Raw genomic sequence first — 18,107 nt, forward strand, 5'->3', positions numbered from 1 at the left:
ATTGAACCAACGACGACCTTGGGTCCTTTGAGCTGGGTCCTTTGAGCAGGATAGGGGGGGCGGGGTTTACATCCCGGCCCATTAGGATATGACCTATGTGGCCTATGAGAGCTATGTGAGCATGTTTAGTACCATCTAGTCTAGCAAGTTAGGAACCAACTTATAAGGGTTTGTCTCTCCAACCATATCACTCTCGGGTTAGCACTTTTACACAAAGCAAGGATGAAATTGTAAGTGGGTCTATCCGTTGAATGGGCTGAGCTATGCGGTTCTGGAGGGTGGACTGTTACATTGAAGCCCCACAAAGAACATATAAATAACACAAAGTACATTGGAGGGTGGACTGTTACTTTTTAGGATGTTAATTTGTGCTAAGTATCCCAATATAAGTAACACAAAGCACATATAAATAAGTAATGAGATCGTTAGTGCAATGAAAATTTAATATGTACCGGGTTATTGGCATGGTTTCTGAAAAGACCAAGTTATTGTCAGACGAGGGTTAATTACATTTTGCAGGGTTTACGATACGAAGTATCTGCACTAGTCATCCATTTTTTGCTTTGTTGATCGATCGATGCAGCTCTCGCATGGTACACGCGTCTCTCGATGGGTCAATCAACGAGCAGTGGATACATCTCTCGCGGTCGCCGAACATGTATGACGAGAGGCTGCAACGGCAGAGAAACTATATCAGCTAAGCGATAATATTTGAATGATCATCAGTTGAATAATATATGAAATTAAAACGACCATTCAGACGGTGTTTTCAAATGCTATCGGCGCCATTCATTGATTTTTTTTTTTGAAAAACTGACAAGAGCTAGCTTGCATGACGTGAGCTAGCTTGAGGACACATGGGAGCTGTTGCTAATCTCTAGCTGGCCTTCGTTTGGTTGCTGGCATATTGGTGCTTAATCACATGTATGAACCCACAAGTTTTCTTTTTGCATGAACAGCTGCTTTCAACATCAATCACCACATTGTATATATGTAGATTTAAAATTCGACTGGGCTGCTGCTTGTGAATACCCTGATGAGGTGAGGCATCTGAATGATTAGGAGGTTTTGGCTTGCACATTCCTATGAGAATTACTCCCTCCATCCTATAATATACTCCATAAAAGAGATTAATGTTATTTTTATTAAAAAAAGGAAATATCAAAATGACATGTGATGGAACGGAAGATGGTATGCGAGAAAATAAAATAGTATAAAAGATGTCAGTTGAGGGAATAAAGTAGTATAAAAGTGAGTAGGGTAGGGAATAAAAAAACTAGCTAGTACAAAAATTAGAAGGTGACGAATAAAATAGTCTCGGACAAATTTGAAGGATACAATCCCTTATATTATGAGATGGAGGGAGTAGATATGTAGGAATGTTAAATAGTTGAAATATTTGGAAAAACGAAGGCCTAATGTTTGTTTCCCATAAAATCCTGTTGTAATGGATCATTCCACATAATTTCAAAGGAATTTTGAGGCATCAATCCTGCGGCACAAATTACTTCATAAGAATCTTATCATAAGGATTAATTCAACTATACTAAAACTCCTCGTTCCTTTGTTTGAAAAGAGCGACGTACATCAATATTTCGTTCAATTAATTAAAATGCATGCTAACATGGCAAACAATCGGGAATAGGATTAACCAGTTTGTAGTATAGTCTAGCAAGGGAGGAACCAACTTATAAGGGTTTGTCTCTCCAACCATATCACTCCCGGGTTAGCACTTTTACACAAAGCAAGGGTGAAATTGTAAGTGGGTCTACCCGTTGAATGGACTGAGTTGTGCGGTTCTAGAGGGTGGACTGTTACATTGAAGCCCCACCTATCACTACCCCCAACCACCTCCACGCATCATGCAACCAACCTGGACATACTATGGGCAACATAGCTTCACCCACTAACATGTTTTAACTAGGAATTAGGTAAATAGCATGCTATAATAGTATTCAAAACATTGCTAACAAGTTAAGCTACTGCACTATGTATTCTGCATTGATACTTATCAGAGTGCACATCTGCAGGGACATGGCTCATTGTAACAGCCCTCCCTCCAGAACTGCGTAGCCAGCCCATCCGACAAGCTTACACTTACACATATCACCCCACTTATACTTACGTCCTCGCTTCGTATAAAAGGGTTAACCTATGAGTGATATGGTTGGAGGGAAGAGAACTTATAAGTTGGTTCCACTCGTGCTAAACCCTTAGGGGTTGTTTGGTTCGTGACCACATGTTGCCACACTTTGCCACACCTCAAGTTAGGCAGCTTTGACTAAGTTAGCCAGACGTTTGGTTCATTGCCACACTTGTGGCAAGATTCTTTTTCTAGCACTTTGGTCCCACATGTCATTGTCTCAGAAAAGTGTGGCAATGTTATAGATTGCTAGCCAAAGTGTGGTGCCAAATTTGTTCGCCTAACCTTAGGCAAGCTTGGCAAGAAAACTATGGCAACCCTAGGCAATGTTAGTATATGAACCAAACAACCCCTAAATATGCGCACATAGCTCATATGTGCCACACATGCCTCATCCTAATTGGGCCAGGATGTCACATACACCCCCCCTCAAAGGATCCGACGCCCCCGTCGGTCCAACTCACCCACATATCCACAAAGGCATATATAGGCAAATGTCCAGGAACACACCCCTCTTAGCGCACGTCCGTACGTCCAGTGCAGGCGCCATATGCCAAGCCATGTGCCTCAACCAGAGCCCACATGCGCCATATGCTCGCATGCTAACCCGTACGTGCAATTTCGAGGGTCGGCTCTGATACCATTTGTAACAACCCTCCCTCCAGAACCGCGTAGCCAGCCCATCCGAAGGGCGGGCCCACTTACACATACCACCCTACTTACACTTTCATCCTTGCTTCGTGTAAAAGGATTAACCTGGGAGTGATATGGTTGCAGGGAAGAGGCCTTATAAGTTGGTTCAACTCGTGCTAAACTAGTAAGGTGGTACTAAACATGCGCACATAGCTGTTGATGTGAAAAACACCAAATTTGGTCGTTAACAACAGCTCATATGGGCCACACATGCCTCATCCTAATTGGGCTAGGATGTCACACTCATGCATCGAATGGGACAATAATCGAATGATGTGTGTGTTTGTGCCCGTGTGTGTGTGTGTCTGGGGGAGGGTGTGCTTGGCGGGAGAGGGGAGGTGGGGTCGGTGTACATGCGTGTGCCTCATTTATTGTGTATCATAGGTGGCTGGGTGGGCCGGGGGTAGGGGGTAAGTGTGAGTGTCTATGCATACCCCACTTATTTAACAACCATGTGTTGGCATATTATTTCTTCCCATGGATGTGTTATTATAGCATGATCAACATGGAATAGCGTTATTTCTTCATTATTATGATCATAATTGCTTGTTTCATCAAACAAAAAATATGGTAAAAAAGAAGTTGCAATTTTTGTGTGTAACTAGAAGACATCTGTTATGTAAGCGCAATGGTAAAACCTAAATGTAATTTTGCTCTATGTTTGGAAAAGGAGTGTAAAGTACTATTTATTTTGTGATTACAAGGAAGACACATACGCGCACACACTACTACATACACACACCTATGAGTGTGCTCCTAATTAACACACGCCTAATTAAAGAAATAGGGACCAATATCATACCCTTGAAGTGTTGGATCATGCAGCATGCCCTCAGTCAAGGATCCACCTAGTGTGTCGTTAATTCCATTGGTATTCTCATGGCTGGGAATATCGTTATTAAGCCTACATTGAGTGGAAGTCATCGGTAGTATCAAAAGCAAGAGTTTATCTCCATGAAAGAGGTTGTTCATCAACATGTTACTATCTATCTAGTTGATCATCCAAACTACCATTCTTTAGACAATCCAACATCACATTATAGCCGTTCCCAAGTTGAAATGTTTGTAGAATATACATTTCTTGGGTCATAGTGTTTTTATTATTGACAGTAGTTGAGTTAGTTGCGTAGCTAGTCCCAGAGTTTGATCACTGATAGCACTGAAGTAGCTGCCACGCTATTTTTAGGCAAGCTTTGTCTTGGCTGTATTGGTTGTCTCATGTTCGATGGCAATGGTGCACAAACAACCTCTATGAGTTTCTCACTTGTAACAATGCTCTACACAATGAAAATATAAAGTATTATTACTCATTGCACTTCCTCTAGCTTGGCTCCTTCCATTTGCATGAACATCAAAACCCGCTTATATAACCTTGCTGCAAAAGAAAGCTACCTTATTAGTTGATCCATGACCAAATGCAATTCCCTAAGATTTCGGATGGTTGAAAATAAAATTATCAATTTCTTTAGGTCCCATTCAACATAATTTCTTTGAGTAGTAGTGAGTTGACCATTGGATGTGACCATGGAATGAAGTCACCAAGAAAATATCCCGGCAAGAGGTCCTTCTGTTATGATTGAGCTTCTCTTTCAATGACAATAACTTTGGTCCTGGCTATTGGTTGTGGTTGCTCAGAATGTTGTATGGTGAGTGGTCTGCTTCTTGTTCGTTTTTCGTGATTCTAGATGATCTTTTGAATTTTTGGAACATAAAACAAAAGGAGATTGTCCCCGTCAAAAAAAAGGAGATTGTGAGGTAGCGGTGCAACAAAGAACACTTTCCCAAATTTATTAGCGAGACAATTGAAGTAGTAGTACATATGGGACATGACATCTGTGGTTTGACGTTAAAAATTCTCACAATAGGCTAGCACATGACACTGGGGCAAAGTAAAAAAATACACAATGAATAATATAGGAGCAGGCAGGGCTAATGCCGGATTGATTGATGTGAGAAGAAGCACCCTCCCCCCCCCACACACACACATGCACAAACACACAATCACACGTGCGTGTGTACACAAAAATGGACACACCACAAAGGTAGAAAAAACAACCTAGCTTCACATATTTTGATGTTTTAAGCAAGAATTAAACTAATAGATGGGTATAATAGTAGCTACTATTTTGTAGATGATGTGGCTTAATGCATGCCAAGCTTTTGGTTCCTACAAGATATAAAGATAAGATACACAAGATGATTTGTAATTAGTTAGCTATATAGGGTTACATGTATAAACGAAGTGAAAAAATTACTTCAATGGAGGTAATTGCAAATTTATACTACATACAACCGTTCATACTCCTACATAATTAATTTTGCAGTAGCAGTTGTTTATGAAGAACCTGCAGTATTTCTAAACCGCCCACTGGCTTATTATGTTGAACGAGGTATATCTAGCAGATTTGATGATGATGATGCTTAATTCATTTGGTCATGTTTAATTACATTTTGTAGGGTATATGATGTACCCTACACAATTCCTCCAATTTGTGCTCAGTTGATCGAAACAACTCGCATGGTGCACGCGTCGCATGATGGACAAACAAGTGCAGTGGGCCCAGATAACATGAGGCAACAGTGCCAACATGTATGAGCTAAGCGACAACCGGTCAGTTGACAATTTTTTTTAATTTACATGAACTTAGAATGAGCAAAAAAAAAGTATTCATTGGACTTAAAAAGCTACGGCATCACTCCATAAACAAGTGAAAATAAAAAGACGTGAGTGCCTATAAGGAATAGGCTAGCATGCAAGCAGCTAGCTTGAGGATAGAGCATACATGGGACTGGACTATGGGAAGAGGACTGAACATCTTGCCTTCGTCTGGCTGCTGGCCATCTATTGGGATTTGCGACATATGGATCATGACGTTTTGCGTGAAAATGTCATTTTTAGAGACATTAGACATTTTTACCTAAGGACACATTAGAGACATTTTTAGAACATTTACTGCGGATATAATTTGTAGGCACTTTGTAATTTATCTTATATATAAAGGTATTGTCTTAAGACACTTTTTAGGATGTTAATTTGTGCTAAGTATCCCAATATAAGTAACACAAAGCACATATAAATAAGTAATGAGATCGTTAGTGCAATGAAAATTCGATATGTACCGGGTTATTGGCCTGGTTTTCGAAAATACCAAGTTATGGTCAGACGAGGGTTAATTACATTTTGCAGGGTTTACGATACGAAGTATCTACACCAGTCGTCCATTTTTTGCTTGGTTGATCGATCAATGCAGCTCTCGCATGGTACACGTGTCTTTCGATGGGTCAATCAACGAGCAGTGGATACATCTCTCGCGGTCGCCGAACATGTATGACGAGAGGCTGCAACGGCAGAGGAAATATATGAGCTAAGCGATAACATTTGAATGATCATCAGTTGACTAATATATGAAATTAAAACGACCATTCAGACGGTGTTTTCAAATGCTATCGGCACCATTCATTGATTTTTTTTTTTGAAAAACTGACAAGAGCTAGCTAGCATGACGTGAGCTAGCTTGAGGACACATGGGAGCTGTTGCTAATCTCTAGCTAGCCTTCGTTTGGTTGCTGGCATATTGGTGCTTAATCACATGTATGAACCCATAGGTTTTCTTTTCGCATGAACAGCTGCTTTCAACATCAATCACCACATTGTATATATGCAGATTTAAAATTCAACTGGGCTGCTGCTTGTGAATACCCTGATGAGGTGAGGCATCTGAATGATTAGGAGGTTTTGCCTTGCACATTCCTATGAGAATTACTCTCTCCATCCTATAATATACTCCATAAAAGAGATTAATGTTATTTTTATAAAAAAATTAGGAAATATCAAAATGACATGTGATGGAACGGAAGATGGTATGCGAGAAAATAAAATAGTATAAAAGATATCAGTTGAGGGAATAAAGTAGTACAAAAGTGATCGAGTAGGGTAGGGAATAAAAAAACTAGCTAGTACAAAAATTAGAAGGTGAGAAATATATATTGTCTCGGACAAATTTGAAGGATATAATCCCTTATATTATGAGATGGAGGGAGTAGATATATAGGAAAGTTAAATAGTTAAAATATTTGGAAAAACAAAGGCCTAATGTTTGTTTCCCATAAAATCCTTATGTAATGAATCATTCCACAGAATTTCAAAGGAATTTTGAGGCATCAATCCTGCGGCACAAATGACTTCATAAGAATCTTATCATAAGGATTAATTCAACTATATTAAAACTCCTCGTTCCTTTGTTCGAAAAGAGCCCTAAGTATGACGTACATCAATATTTCGTTTAATTAATTAAAATGCATGCCAACATGGCAAACAATCGGGAATAGGATTAACCAGTTTGTAGTTTATTCTAGTTCAGAAAACAAACAACTAAAAATTCTTTGCGTACACTGAACATTGGAGACAAATTAATTTGTGCAACCAACCACCAATTCTTGGCTCAACGTCACTTCCCCATTTTCGCCATTAGTTCAAACATGGCCAAAAAAGTAAGACACGTTGTGTTATAATCAACTAGCTTAGAGAACCAAACAACTATGTTGGTAAAACATCTACCCCTGCTATATGAAGAGATGAATGAAAGAATTATGCAAGGATAGAGAGAGAGAGATGAATGAAAGAATCAGTAAGTAAAATAACTTAAGATCATCAATATATATAGGGACTAGTTAATATAATGTTTTCAATGCAATTGCGGAGAAGTAAATCGAGGAAATAAAAGACCTCAAGTGAACTAGATATTAATTAATTAGTAGTAATAACTTTGCAACATGACCAGGATGTACCGTAAACATGAAATACCTTAGGATATCTGCTGTAAAATCAAAATCAGAAGATCTTGGGGGAATGTACTTAGTGTGTGCAATTTATTAACTGGGACTTTATTTCATAACTGCTATATATATATATATATATATATATATATATATATATATATATATATATATATATATATATATATATATATATATATATATATATATATGCAATTGTAAAGATTTTGAAAATTGCTAATGATCGATCATTTTAATTACTTCTGAAATATATATAGAGAATCTAGGCTATGCACATTTTTCCAAATAGAAATAGGAATACGTTCATAATGTATGTATATGAGAATTTTAAAATGATATGCACATCTTTTAATTAAACACAAAACATACCAGTTCATATGTGTACTAAAGAGATAAAATGTCTGTGTTAGTTTCACTTTGAGGAAAAGTACTGTGCTGGTTAAACATCCAAAATATCACATACTGGATTAGTTTCTCCAAGTTCATTCCGCACCCTATCATGACTAGTCAAAAATGAATCTCTAATCAGGGATCAGTGGTCAGAAAGAGCAGCACCATTAACCATCTCTCGTCTAAATGCCCTGGCTAGAACACTTGTAGCTGTGGGTATATTACCCATAACCAGTCCTCCGAGCGCTCCATTTTGACCAATTTCAATTAATGTGGGTCTCACAAAAGTTATCTGATTGAAAGGAACAATGAGATGTTGATTGTTTCCTGTTCCAACAGTTTGAAGAGCAAGCGGTATCCCATGAACACTTTCTCCTGTCGGTATTGGGGTGCTGACAGGGTTCTTGACTTACTTAGAGATATTCTGAATCTCTGGAAAACATTTTAAGTAAATAGTAAGCATGACAATGTTAATAGAGAATATGGTTCAACAATAATGAACATTGCAAAATGTGTATAAATTAATATATATGTTGTGCATTCAAGGTGTTGTTGATTTAGAATACAAATATTTCATGAGAGGCACAAACCGCCAAGGAAAGCTATTGTAGCTAGCTAGCTAGAAACAGGAATCAGATGCATAATCTATACACAGCAAAGAACAAACTAGCTACAATGGATTAAAAAATAAACATATATAGAATCGAATGTTTTTTTCTTGAAAATTCAATGAAAATTATCGAAACTGGAATTCGGCAATAATAAACGAGGATAGCGCACGAGACCTAAAAAGTAGATGGATGCGGAGACAAGAATGTATACAGGTTCAGGCCTACTGTATACAGGATACTCTACTCATGTTTGGAGATTGTATCCGTTGGGTGTAGTATAGATCTGACAATCTGGTAGTGAATACCCCCAAAGGGGCGTCCTGCCTGCCCTCCTTATATAGGCGAAGGAGCATTCTTACAAGATAGAAACTTATCCCCATATGATTTAAGTTTCCTATATCTAATCTACAAACTTAACAGCCTAGGACTGCAAGCCGTTCCTTGATACACAAGTAAACGTAATACCCAAGTCCTAGTCTTATACATATTCTATATACATGATCTATCCCCTGTGACCAGTCGGATAGCCCAGCTGTGTGTGTATGTGGTACCCATAATCTCCACAAAAACTTTATTTGTTTTTTAATTTATGCACCACTAAGGATGTTAAAAGGAGAACTAACGGCACAAGCACACTGATTTAAAAAGAATGCATGAATAAATATATAGTGCAGAGATTAGTTTCAAAAATATATATGTGAATATCTGGTAGTAGGAATCTTGCCTACAGATGACTTGAAAACTGATCTATAGTTAAATCTTCCCGATTCAGTAGTGGTACATCTAGTTTGGAGTTGCTTCTGCAATAATAATATAAGAAAATAAACACAAAGGTCTATATTGTATCTAAAAAGAGAAGAGATCTAGAACAATGATCAATTAATTATTAACACATATTACACAAACATATATGAAAAACATTTTAACATTGCAAAACTCTAGGAGAAACAACTCAAGTTATTACAGATTAATTAAGCACGTGAATTAAATGATCAAGCTTAGTTAAAACATGGCAAACCAAGATTTTAAATTGAAAGTCAAACTATGTACAGCCAATTACATAACTGCTCCAAAATTTTCACAAACTTTAAATATTCAAAATGTATAGATCAATCTGATCTTCAAACATCACTAAGAGAATTATTGCAATCACACATTACCTCCATCTCATGAATAGTTCATTTTCCTCAAATCTGGAAAGTCCCTTGTACGGATTCGTGTAAAAAAAACTTTTTTGGAAGTGTAGCATACACAAATCCACACATACACACCAATCCACACACACACACACACACACACACACTTTATATTAATATACTTTTGATGTTTCATTTAACTTGGTTGCTGATGCTTTCTCTAAAATGTCTCATAAAGTTGTTGATTCATGGTTTGTTTGCTGGGATTTTGAAAGGTTCGCAACCTAGCTGGTGATTAGCCTTGTGATTCTCTTGTTTCTGGATAATGATAGATGTGGCCGAATTCTGAATTTTGTAATGGTTCCTATCTTTGAGCAAATTTAATTTGGTTTGAGGATAAACTTTTGTGATGTACGTACTACCTCCATTTTTTCATATATGACATCGTTGATTTTTTAGCAAACGTTTGACCATTCGGTTTATTCAAAAGTTTTGTGTAAATTAAAAATATTTAAGTCATGCTTAAAGAACATTTAACGATAAATCAAGTCACAATAAAATAAATAATAGTTACATAATTTTATTTGAATAATTTCAATGGTCAAACATATCTTAAAAAAATCAACGGTATCATATATTAAAAAAATAGAGGGAGTAGATATTTAGTTCATATCGAAGTGGACGATGAAGCTGTTGTAACTTCAAGTCTCAAATTTTCAGTTGCAAAACTGGTTATTTTGATTTTCGATGTACCTAGAACTGCTCTTCATTTTGCTTAGGAACTAAGAATATCGATCAATTACTAAAATGAAGAAGACAATTACTTCCATGAAGGTCACTGCCTATATGGGAAGCACATGCATGATGGTCACTCCAAAGGATCTGTTGGAAGTATAGGAGGAGAGGTATACTGTGTAACGTTGGAGACAATGTATTGCCTCGAGGGTCGGTATATATAGGTTACATGGATTGAATCTTAAGTAAACTCAGAGAGATAGAGATGGAAACTAATTCTATCCTACCATAACAAACTGAATACAATATGATCCTATCCATATACTCTAGCAGTGGGATTTGTTTTTTAAGAAAAAGAATTTAGATGTCTGGCAAGTGGTATTGCTAAATCTGCTGCCATATGTTCTTAAGTTCCTCATGCATGCATGCCGCAACGGCTTCACCAGGTAGTCGCACGCGCCATGCTTGACACACCTCAACACATCTCTTGTCGTCGTCGGCAGAGAACACTAGAAGAAATATAGTTGGGTTTGTACATGTGCTTGCTCACATATATTGGTGAAAACGAAGTGGAAAAAAGATCCCGGCTGGCAGATTGATGTGTTCGTGACTTCTCAATCTGAATAAAAAATGAGATAGGATTGGGGATTGGATAAGACAGCACTGACCTTTATAACCACAGTTGAGCAGCATTTTTGTGATTATCTTGAGGCAGGTGGTGCTCTCATCGATCGATGAGGAGTACCCTCATGCTTGGATTTGTTGCCACCGGCGGCGCTGGAAGATCCATCCATTGCGAACAGGAACTTTTTATGTGTGTGTGTGACAGAGGGCATTCGATCGTACTTTGCTGGGGAAGACTGGCCTGGAATGCAGTGTTCCTATTAAACAAATAGAAAACCAAATATTATAATTAAGAGGGATTTAATGGTGCCAGATGCCCAGATATAGCGCATCAATTATTCCCTGCATATGGCAAATGCAACCAGTTCACATGTATAAAAGTGTTCTCTACACTTATCTCAACCAAACAAATTTCCTAGACATGTAATTGAAAGTATCGTGTAAGGCTTAGAGCGGGGTTGAATAGATCGATTTAAAACTTAATTGGAAAGCGCAAAGCAGAAGTTGGTTGGATATTTTTAGTGTTGGATATTCCGGTCACTATCGGAATGTCCGATCTACTGTCACATATTGCGATATTAATGTGCACAACACTAATACAAAACCGGACATCGTGAATGACCCATATGTGACGGCAGCATGCAGCCAATTACAGAGGCACTCACCAATATCAGGCTGGAAAACGCCCCGTTAAAGAATCGAACCCGTCACTGATGACCCCTCATATTTTAGGGGCCGGGTGTTTTGCCCGATAAAGAACATCTGTGACGGGCCACAACCAAACCATGTCACTAGTGATGCGTCACCGGTGACAGGTGCAAGCTATCCGACCATCAAAGGTGACTATTATCATCTTTTACGGGCTCCAATTATGGTCCGTCACCGGTGACCTCATATCTCTAACGGATACAACCAGTCACAGATGATATTTCTCATCTGTGACGGTTTGCAAATACAACCCCATGAAAAATCACCTCTAACAGGTTGTTTTTTTATCCTTAAGACATATAATTGAAAGGATTGCGAAAGGCATGGGGGGGGGGGGGTGAATAAGCCAATTTAAAATTTAAGTCGAAAGTGTAAAGTGGAAGCTGGTTGGATATATATTCTAATCTAGTGTTTGATATTCCAGTCACTGTTAGAATATCCCTTTATTGTCAGATATTCCGATACGATAATGCACTAACAAGCTAACCACAACCTAATACAATTAGATCAAGCACTCAAAACTCAAGAGCAATGCACATAGAACAACTAGCTCTAAGTGGCACAAAAACAGCGAAGTGATGGAAAGATAAAGATGGAAGCTTTCGCGAGATTTGTGCGACGACGTATTCCTGGAGTTCAAATCATTAAAGGGATTCTGCTCTCCGTTGAGAGGCTCACAAGGAGTCGGGTCTTTTTCAAACCTATCTTTGTGAGGTTACAAAAATACACTACTCCTTCAAGGATATATCTCTTTCCCTGCTAGGGTGAGATCCGGCCTTCGCAAACTTCTTTCGGCAGACCATGAGCTAATTGGTGGCCTGAGAGTGACACCTAGCCGTATAAGAGTCCTCTACGTCTAAGTGTAACAGGCACTACATGTAACACCCTAGCCTCCAAATTTGCATTGGTCCACTCCACACGCTGAGTGGACCCACATTGACATATCATCTCACTTACACTTTTTTCCTCGTTTCTCGTAAAAGGGTTAACCCTATTCCCACCAACAAACACTTGGGCCTAACGGGCCTATGCCGGAACAAGACAACACATGAATAGAAACATACTAAACATGCTAGGGTATTACACTCTCGATCCTCCCTTCTTGAGTTGCACTACGTATTCTGAGAGCTGGTACTAAGAATGCACATCTGCGAGGACATGGCCCATCATAGGTGTCGGTAATCATAGGACGATGATGATGATGAGTGTGTGTGTGCGCGTGCGCGTGTGCGTGTGTGTTTGTGGGAGCGCGCACATGTGTGTATTTGTGTGCATGCGTGTGTGTTGTGGGGCGGGGGTTCTCGGGAGGAAGAGGTGGGGTCAAGCACATGTGTGTGCCTCATTTATTCTGGATCACACGTAATTGGGTGGGGCAGGAGTAGAGGGTAAATGTGAGTAGGGATGAAAACGGAGCGGATACGGACGGATAATGCTTGTACCATATTTGTTTTCATATTCTTTTACTGGATACAAAAACGAATACAGATAGCTCGAATACGGAAACAAATACAGATTATCTCGAATACGAATAAGAATCGAATATGATACCGGATACGAAAACGAATACGGATAGCTCGAATACGAAAACAAATACAGATTATCTCGAATACGAGTAAGAATCGAATATGATCGGACAAGAATACGAAAACATTTTTTTCTTAGAACACGAAAACCAACTCAACTTCTAATAGAAACAAATATCGACATACATAATTAACTCATTTTATATAAAATAAAGTATAATTTATAAATATTTTTTAAAATTTAAATAATATTAATAGTATGGACTAGTGTTAAGAGATAAACTACTATTTAAATCTATAAAGGTATATTAAAGGTTATAGAGTTATAAAGAAATGGGGTATGTCTCATGGCTTCCGCGGATATCCGAATAGCATTGTTCACCGGATATCCAAATTATTATCCGTATCCGATGGAAACCCCGATACCATATCCGTATTTGTATCCGAGAGAAAATATATGTATCCGAACTATCCGAGAATTATCGGATCCGAAAGGTATCCGTATCCGTTTTTGTTCGGAGCGGACGGAAACTATCCGCTCCGTTTTCATCCCTAAATGTGAGTGTTTGAGTGCACCCCATATTTAACATCCGTGTGTTGTTTTTTTTGTTTTTTCATGAATGTGTTAGTGTAGCATTATCAACAAGCGTTATTTCTTCATTATTATGATCATAATTGCTTTCTTTCATCATACAAAAAATATGGGGAAAAAATAAATCATGATTTTTATGTGTAACTAGAATATCTATACTACTACAAAAGGCACTAGTGGTGGTGGTGGCTCCACTACTTTTGCACTTTTACAAATTAGACCTCTAATATTTTCTAATATTATGTAATAGTTTGATATTTGTTTGAATAAAGTGAATATCATTTATGACATCCTAACCCAATTGGGATTGGCCTGTGTGGCCCATGTGAGTTGTGTGCGCATGTTTAGTACCACCTTGCTAGTTTAGCACGAGTGGAACCAACTTATAAGGCCTCAACCCTCCAACCATGCCACTCTCGGGTTGACCCTTTTACACGAAGCGAGGATAAAGTGTAAGTGGGGTGGTGTGTGTAAGTGGGCCCGCCCGTCGGTGCCCCTCAGAGATGACCGCCGGCAGAAGCGCCCTTGCTCCCAAGCCAGGGGAAGCGGCGGCATGGGGGAACGACATGCCGGTCGTAGCACCAACTTGCGGTAGGATGGCTGCGGGAAGATGGAGGGGCTAGAAGAGAGGGAGGACGGCGACGGGGAGAGGCTGACCCGAGACGTCGAGGGGTTGTCGTCACACCTCCTCCGCTCCATGCATGGGTAGAGGAAGGAGGCGGCATGGGGAAAGACGTGCCGGCCGTAGCACCACCTCGCGGTAGGATGGCTGCAGGGAGATGAAGGGGGCAGAAGAGGGGGAGGACGGCGACGGGGAGAGGCTGACCCGAGATGACGAGGGGCTGTCGTCACACCTCCTCCGCTCCATGCATGGGTAGAGGAAGGAGGAGAGGGGAGATTGGGAGGTGGATGGGAAGATGTGGTCCTAGGGCCGCACGGCAGCGTCAGCGGGACGGGATTTTGGGGAGGAAGAGGATGATTTTTTATTTTATTTTTAATCGAACACTGGTATATGGGTCCCATGGTTTTTTTAGACTTTCAGTGCCACATCAACGTCACGTCAACCAAAACTATCATCCATACCGCCTTGGACACTAATTTTGGGAGTGGAAGGACGCGTTATATTTGGTATTACGGTTAAGGGATGAATGTCAGACTCGGTGATAAATGGAACAACCTAAAGTGAACTTATTCCTAATCTAAGGGTCTGGGATTTTGTGTGGCCCAAATGTAACCTAGGCTAAGATTCACGGGTTGGCCGTGGAGCCTTTTCCCCGCTCCCGCATTGGACCTTCATTTGGCCTACAACAAATGGAGTAGGATGGATGATTTGTGGAAGGAAAAAGTACACCGAAGGTCCCTCAACTTGTCATCGAGTTACAAAATCATCCCCCAATCGCAAAACAGGATACAACACATCCTCCAACTTACAAAACCAATGCAAACTAGATCCCTCGACGGTTTTGACCCGGTTTCGTCCGACATGGCGGCTGAATCAGCGTGGGATCCACGTGGGCCCCACGTGATAGGTGCCACGTCAGCAGGGTTTCTCTTCCTCCTCCTCCTCTCTCTCTCTCTTACACTCTTTTCTCCAGGCAGGCCAGCCGGAGGTGGGGAGGAGGTCACCGGGGCGAGGAAGTCGCCGCGACGGCGGCGCCGTGCTGTCACAGGAGGAGGCTGACATCTGATGAGGCGCGCCGCCGTAGTAAGAGCCGGGAAGCGGTGGCGGCGTGCGGTGCCGAAGCCGCGGCGGGGCGTCGAGGAGGCGGCTCGTCGTCGTTGTCGGATGGGAAACGGATGTATGTATGAGCAAGCAAATCGGCAATGGTGATTAGTGATGCAATGTCACATCGAGCTTTGACGCCATAGCTGCCAGAATCTTTGGAACGATATAAGAGCAGAGCAAGTCAAGCAATAAATCAATAGCACAAGCAAACAAGCTAGTACTAGCTTGCTCGGTTCAATTCAGACACAGTGCTTGCCTTGAGCTGCCAGCCATTACGGCCGCCGGATTCGTGGACGAGGAAGGGCTGCAGCGGAGCGGTGGCGGGAGGGTCACGGCGTTCGTGGCACTGTCCTGCGCCATGGCGGCGATGGGCGGTGCCATCTACGGCTATGACATCAGCACCGCGGGCGGCGTGTCATCCATGGAGCCGTTCCTGAGGAACTTCTTCCCTGAAGTGCTCCGGCGGCGGCGTGCGCCGCGTCAGCAACTACTGCAAGTTCGACAGCCAGTTGTTGACGCTCTTCACCTCATCGCTCTACATCCCGGGCCTGCTCACCGCCGTGCTCCTCGCGTCGTGGTCACGGCCAGCCGCGGCCGCCTCACGTCCATGATTGTCTTTGGTATGGGTCCGGGGGTACCGAGACTATGGGGAGGGGACTGCCCCCGGTAGCCACGTGGCCTTCCCCCCGAGGGGGGGTCAGCCCGAGGCTGTGCGGCGGCCGCCCCCTACGTGACCAGGGGTCGGGCCACCCCAACCCCCTTCTAACGGTGCCGCGTGTGTCGTGTCAGGCGGGCACTCCAAGCCCCCTCCTAACCGCATTTAAGGTGGTCCTAACCGCATTAAATGCAGCGTGTGGTGCATCTGACTGGTCTGTGACCGGTTGAATGACCGATGTGGTCAGGGTAGTGCGCCTGCGTGCTGGCAACATGTCAGGCGGTGTTCCGCTTGACAACCCCCCTCGCATTGTGCTGATAGGAGGCAGCTTAGCCTCTCATCATAGCCGGAGACGTTTTGCCTAACCCGGTTAGGGTAGAGTTCCCGTTTCCCAGCACAAGTGAGGACCCAAAAGTCCTCACTCATTAAATGTCGATTGACGTGTGTGTCCCCTGTGTCAGCCAGATGGGTTTGATGGGCCCCACGCCATGACAAGGCATGAGACTTCCAAAGCAAGTAATGAGACATGCACTTAATGTGATTATCCTCCTAGAGTAGACTCGGTGGGCCCATGTTGTAACCTCTTGAGATATAAAAGGAGGTGCAGACCTACTTAGAGAGGAGAGGAGCCTTTTTCACTAGAGCAGTCTCCTGCCCCTTATCAACAACACCTTCTGCTCCAACAAGGAGATCTTGTAATCTCTCCCTCTCAATCAGCATAGCACAGTAGTAGGGTATTACGCATCTCGGCGGCCCGAACCTATATAAACCACCGTTGTCTCATTTTCCACGGGAGGCTGACCCCCTCTTATTCACACTCCACCACATAATCCTCGAATCTCAATCACTACCCCTAGCCAAACTAAAAAGGAGGCCTCCCGGTTCCCCGGTAGAGGAGTTCACCCTCCGACAATGATCCTCGGCGGCTTCGCCTACATCGCCGGTGCGGCGGTCAGCGGCGCCTCTGTCAACGTGTCCATGGCCATCCTCAGCGGGGCTCTCCTCAGCATTGGCCTCGGCTTCACCACCCAGGTAACAACACTAAAACAATCAAATTATTCTTGAATTCTTGATGTGCCATCTGGACATATATTGTGCAAAGTTTTCTGAATTTTGCAAGTTCTTGAAACATTTTGTAGTTTGTGCCACTCTACATGGCTGAAATGGCGGTGGCGCGATACCGGGAAGCATTCAGCAACAGCATCCAGTTCAGCCTGTGTCTCGGAGCTCTCGCCGCCACGATTGTGAACTTCACCATGAAGAAGGTCAGGGGAAGCTGGGGATGGAGGCTCTCACTGGCGCTGGCTGGCATCCCTGCCGTGCTCCTCACCGTCGGCGCCGTTTTTCTGTCGGAGACGCCGAACAGCCTCGTCCAGCAAGGCAAGGACCGTGACAAGGTCAAGGCATTGCTGCAGAAGATCAGAGGCGTCGACACCATCGATGACGAGCTGGACGAGATCGTCGCCGCGAACGCTGCCGCGGCGCAGGGAGAGAACGGCCTATGGTTGATCCTGTCGACGAGGAGCCATGGCAGTGGGATCTGGCGCCCGCGTTGTTGACGACAGCGGTGGCGGCGACGTGGGGGAAGCCCTCCTGCTCCCGTGTTGTCGCCACCGCCACCTCGTCGCCCGTCATCGCCTAGTCGCCGCCGCCGGACTCCCGCCTCCCCCACCAGCCTCCTCCCTCCCGCCGGCTGCGCTGCCAATGAGAGAAAAGAAGAGGAGATAGAAAGAGAGGTGGAGAGGGGAGGGGAAGAAGAGGCTGTCACGTGGGA

General features: G+C 42.3%; 1 pseudogene; it reads left to right on the top strand.

Moving 5' to 3' along the window:
* Positions 1 to 14,455: 14,455 nt before the first annotated feature.
* Positions 14,456 to 17,892, top strand: LOC127774219 (hexose carrier protein HEX6-like; annotated as a pseudogene).
* The last annotated feature ends 215 nt before the right edge of the window (positions 17,893 to 18,107 follow it).

Source organism: Oryza glaberrima, chromosome 5 (assembly GCF_000147395.1).
Source record: "Oryza glaberrima chromosome 5, OglaRS2, whole genome shotgun sequence".
Lineage (NCBI taxonomy): Eukaryota > Viridiplantae > Streptophyta > Magnoliopsida > Poales > Poaceae > Oryza > Oryza glaberrima.